Source organism: Lathyrus oleraceus, chromosome 7, assembly GCF_024323335.1.
Source record: "Lathyrus oleraceus cultivar Zhongwan6 chromosome 7, CAAS_Psat_ZW6_1.0, whole genome shotgun sequence".
In the NCBI taxonomy this organism is placed as follows: domain Eukaryota; kingdom Viridiplantae; phylum Streptophyta; class Magnoliopsida; order Fabales; family Fabaceae; genus Lathyrus; species Lathyrus oleraceus.
The window spans coordinates 58,066,740-58,072,713 of NC_066585.1; positions in this window are offsets into that span (position 1 = coordinate 58,066,740).

The window sequence follows — 5,974 nt, forward strand, 5'->3', positions numbered from 1 at the left end:
GAACTTCGCACCATGGCTCCGTTGACGAAGATACCTGCTGGGTATGACGCCAATGTCAGTTGTGATTTTCATTCCGGTGCACCGGGCATCACATTGAGAATTGTAGGGCTTTTCATCATAAGGTTCAAGACTTGATTGACGCTAAAGCGATTAACTTTGCTCCTGTTCCTAATATGGTGAATAATCCTATGCCTCAACATGGTGGACCTAGAGTGAACAGTGTGGAAGATGAGGAAGCTTTGGACTTGGTAGTCAATGTCGATGATGTTCAGACTTCGCTGTTGGTGGTAAAGGAACGTCTGTTGAAAGGGGGAGTGTTCCCGGGTTGTGATGAAAATTGTTCAGATTGTGACAATCAAGAGAATGGTTGTGAAAAGTTGAAAAGAGGTATCCAGGGTCTGATGGATAAGGGTTGCCTACAGTTTGATCGTGTTGGGAAAGATCGTGGAGAGGTATCAACTGTCACTATTTACTTTAAACTGTCTGAGGGTCCTGGACGTGCTCTAAGGACTGTTAATGCGCCCGTGACTGTTGGGACTCCTATGACCATAACTGCTCCAGTGACTATCAGCGCTCCTACCACCATTGCTGCTTCTGGTGGAAGACTTGTTGAGAACAGTAGAGCAGTTCCGTGGAAGTATGACAATGCTTTCTGCAGCAACAGAAGGTCAGAGAATTAGATCAGACCGGTAAATCAGGCTCCAGTGACCATTGGTTTGCCAGGTAAGACTCCCGTAACAGTAAGTTCGGCTGTGGATATTGTGGGAGGACCCGGAGGGTTCACAAGAAGCGGTCGTTTATTTGCACCACAGACTCTGAGGGATAACAGTGTTGAGGCTCTTGCGAAAGCAAAAGGGAAGCAAGTTGCGGTTGAGGAAGAACCAGTGCAGAAGGAGGTGCCTGAGGGGTCTTTTGAGAAAGATGTAGAGGAATTCATGAAAATCATCAAGAAAAGTGATTATAAGATTGTGCATCAACTAAACTAGACACCGTCGAAAATCTCTATTCTTTCTCTGTTGTTGTGTTCTGAGGCACACCGTAACGCCTTGCTGAAAATGTTGAATTTGGCTTACGTGCCTTAAGAGATTTCGGTCAACCAGCTCGAGGGTGTTATTGCAAATGTAAGTACGAGACATGGTTTGGGGTTCATAGATCTGGATCTGACACCTGAGGATCGCAATCACAACAGAGCCCTACATATCACTATGGAGTGCAAAGGCGCAGTGTTGTCGCATGTGTTGGTTGATATTGGCTCTTCTTTGAACGTGTTGCCCAAGAAGGCTCTGATTAAGCTTGATGTTGAAGGGGTTGTCCTCACCCCAAGTGATCTTGTGGTCCGTGCTTTCGATGGATCCAAACGATCTGTTTTCGGCGAAGTCACGTTGCATGTGAAGATTGGCCCAGAGGTGTTTGATATTGTCTTCTATGTGATAGATTTTCAACCAGCATATAGTTGTCTGTTGGGGCATCCCTGGATACATGGGGCTGGAGCAGTTTCGTCAACTCTCCATCAAAAGCTGAAGTATGTGTGGAACGGTCAGGTTGTAACCGTGTGTGGCAAAGAGGACATTCTTGTGAGCCATCTATCCTCTTTCAAGTATGTGGAGATGGATGGCGAAATTCATGAAACTCTGTGCCAAGCTTTCGAGACCATTGATATTGAGAAGGTGGCTTTTGTTGAACAGAAGAAGCCGGGTGCCTCAATTGCGTCATACAAGCAAGCCTTGGAGGTTGTTAATTCTGGTAACGCAGAAGGCTGGGGTAAGATGATTGACATGCCCGTCAAAGAAGACAAATTTGGCATTGGTTATCAACCTCTTCAGGCAGAGCAGGGTGTTCAGAAAGGGCCGTGTACCTTCACCAGCGCTGGATTGATGAATCATGGTGATGTCTTTGCAACAAGCAGTGAAGACGGTGACAGTGATTGCGATATGGACAACTGGGTGCGCCCGTGTGCTCCAGGGGAGATGGTCAACAATTGGACAGCCGAAGAAATAGTCCAAGTTACTCTTCAGACATAGTAATTTTCTTTTGTTTTTCATTCTGCACAAAAACCCTACGCTTTTCCCGAGGCGTAATGGTTCATTGTAGGGCCACATCATGTTTGAATTTTCAATGATTATCATTAATAAAGGACGTTTTGCAAACAAATTTGTGCTCACTATCTTTCTGTTTTTATTTTCATTTTCAAAACAATAAAATGGACAATGTTTTTTGTTTTTGTGACTTTCTTGAACTCTTTTCTAAAATAAAGCATTAAACATCATTCGTGCAGAATTGATCTCGCGGACTCCATTAAAAACAGTTATGTTATGGCTCAGTATGATTTCAATAATCCCATTTACCAAACCGATGAGGAGAGTGAAGAAGATTGTGAACTCCTCAAAGAATTGGCCAGATTATTGAAGCAGGAGGAAAGGGTCATCCAACCTCATCAGGAAGAGTTGGAAATCGTTAACCTTGGTACTGAGGACGCCAGGAAAGAGATCAAGATAGGGGCTGCTTTAGAGGAAAATGTCAAGAGAGGACTGATTGAAATGCTGAGAGAATATGTGGAGATATTCGCATGGTCGTATCAAGATATGTCTGGTTTGGATACAGATATTGTGGTGCACAGGCTACCTCTCAAAGAAGATTGTCCCTCGGTAAAGCAGAAACTTCGCAGAACTAGTCCTGATATGGCTGTCAAGATCAAGGAGGAGGTTCAGAAACAGTTGGATGCGGGTTTTCTGGCAGTGACCAATTATCCCCCTTGGGTGGCCAATATCGTACCCGTGCCGAAGAAGGATGGTAAAGTCAGGATGTGTGTCGATTACCGAGATTTAAACAGAGCCAGTCCAAAAGATGATTTCCCATTACCTCACATTGATGTATTGGTTGATAACACTGCTCAATCCTCGGTTTTATCTTTCATGGATGGATTTTCTGGCTATAATCAGATCAAGATGGCGCCAGAAGACATGGAAAAGACGACATTCATTACACCTTGGGGCACGTTCTGCTACAAGGTCATGCCATTCGGGTTGAAGAACGCCGGTGCTACCTATCAGAGGGCTATGACGACTCTCTTTCATGACATGATGCACAAAGAAATCGAAGTGTACGTGGATGATATGATTGCGAAGTCTCAGACAGAAGAGGAGCACTTGGTAAACCTGCAGAAGTTGTTTGAAAGGTTGAGAAAATTCAAATTGAGGCTGAATCCAAACAAGTGCACGTTTGGGGTGAGATCCGGAAAGCTATTAGGTTTCATTGTCAGTGAGAAGGGAATTAAGGTTGATCCAGCGAAAGTAAAAGCTATTCAAGAAATGCCTGAACCAAGAACGGAAAAGCAGGTTCGTGGGTTTTTAGGGAGGTTGAACTACATTGCACGGTTCGTATCTCACCTAACAGCCACATGCGAACCGATATTCAAATTGCTAAGAAAAGATCAAACAATCAGGTGGAACAATGACTGTCAAAAGGCTTTTGATAAGATAAAAGAATATTTGCAGAAACCTCCAATTCTCATACCTCCAGTTCCTGGGAGGCCTCTGATAATGTACCTTTCAGTAACAGAGAATTCGATGGGGTGTGTATTGGGACAGCATGACGAGTCTGGTCGAAAAGAGCATGCAATATACTACCTTAGCAAAAAGTTTACCGACTGTGAAACAAGATATTCACTGCTCGAGAAAACTTGCTGCGCTTTGGCATGGGCTGCTCGCCGACTAAGACAGTATATGCTGAACCATACTACCTTGTTGATTTCTAAGATGGACCCCGTAAAGTACATCTTTGAAAAGCCGGCTCTCACCGGACGAGTGGCTCGGTGGAAGATGATTTTAACTGAGTATGATATCCAGTACACGTCGCAAAAGGCCATCAAAGGTAGTATTCTGTCTGATTACCTTGTCGAGCAATCAATTGATTATTATCAGCCAATGATGTTTGAATTCCCTGATGAACACATCGTGTACTTAAAGATGAAAGATTGTGAAGAGCCTCTTGTCGAGGAAGGACCGGATCCTGATGACAAGTGGACATTGATGTTTGATGGGGCGGTTAATGTGAATGGAAATGGTGTTGGGGCAGTACTCATCAATCCTAAAGGTGCACACTTACCTTTTTCTTCCAGGTTGACTTTTGAAGTAACCAACAACGAGGCTGAGTACGAGGCTTGTATCATGGGGATTGAGGAAGCCATCGATCTAAGGATCAAAACTATGGACATCTATGGAGATTCCACTCTAGTGATTAATCAAGTCAATAGAGACTGGAATACTCACCATCCGCATTTGATTCCTTATAGAGACTACACCAGAAGGATCCTGACTTTCTTCAAGACAGTGAAGCTGTATCATGTACCCCGAGATGAAAATCAGATGGCTGATGCCTTGGCCATACTGTCTTTTATGATTAAAGTCCATTGGTGGAATCATGTGCCACATGTTGCTGTGAATCGACTCGAGAGGCCTGCATATGTGTTTGCAGCCGAGTCTGTTGTTGATGAGAAGTCGTGGTTCTTTGATATTAAGAATTTTCTCAAAAGCCAGGAGTATCCTGAAGGAGCGTCAAAGAATGACAAGAAGACATTGAGAAGGCTAGCTGGAAGCTTTTATTTGAATCAGGATGATGTGTTGTACAAGAGGAACTTTGACATGGTTCTGCTCAGATGCGTGGATAGACACGAAGCAGACATGTTAATGCAGGAAGTACACGAGGGATCTTTCGGTACCCATGCTGGTGGTCATGCAATGGCTAAAAAGATGTTAAGAGCCGGTTATTACTGGATAACCATGGAATCCGACTGTTTCAAATACGCTCGGAAGTGCCACAAATGTCAGATCTATGCAGATAAAGTGCATGTACCACCAAGCCCTCTGAATGTTATGAATTCTCCTTGGGCATTCGCGATGTGGGGCATCGATATGATTGGGAAGATTGAGCCTACTGCGTCTAATGGACATCGCTTCATCCTGGTTGCGATTGATTACTTCACCAAGTGGGTGGAAGCAGCTTCCTATGCCAATGTCACCAAGCAAGTGGTTGCCCGATTCATTAAGAAGGAGATTATCTGTCATTATGGGGTTCCTGAGAGAATCATCACGGATAATGGTTCGAACCTCAATAACAAGATGATGAAAGAACTTTGCAAAGATTTCAAGATCGAACACCACAATTCTTCTCCTTACAGACCAAAGATGAATGGTGCTGTAGAGGCGGCAAACAAGAACATTAAGAAGATTATGCAGAAGATGGTCGTGACGTACAAGGATTGGCATGAAATGTTGCCTTTCGCTTTGCATGGGTACCATACCTCAATACGTACGTCGACCGGGGCAACCCCTTACTCCCTTGTGTATGGTATGGAAGCAGTCCTACCCGTTGAAGTGGAGATTCCTTCTCTGAGAGTCCTGCTGGATGTCAAGCTAGACGAAGCTGAATGGATTCGGACAAGGTTCAATGAGTTGAGTCTTATTGAGGAGAAACGGTTAGCAGCTGTGTGCCATGGGCAGCTGTATCAGAGAAGGATGAAGAAGGCCTTTGATCAGAAAGTGCGTCCTCGAAGCTATCAGACAGGTGATTTGGTTTTGAAGAGGATCCTTCCTCCCGGTACAGATAACAGGGGCAAGTGGACTCCAAATTATGAAGGTCCATATGTTGTCAAGAAGGTTTTCTCCGGTGGAGCCTTGATGCTGACAACTATGGATGGTGAAGATTTTCCGTCCCCTGTGAACTCAGATGTAGTCAAAAAATACTTCGCATGAATTGACCCGCTAGACGAAAAGAATAAAAGAGTCCAGGCAAAAAAGGGCATCCCGGCGAACCAAAAGAAAAAGAAAAAGGTTCAGGCAAAAGTTAGGGATAAAGAATAAAAAAGAATATGTACACCCAGTAAGTCGAAAACCTGCAAAGGCGGCTTAGGCAAAAATGGGTATCCCGGTGGATTGAACACCTGAAAAGGCGATCCAGGCAAAAGAGGGATTAAAGC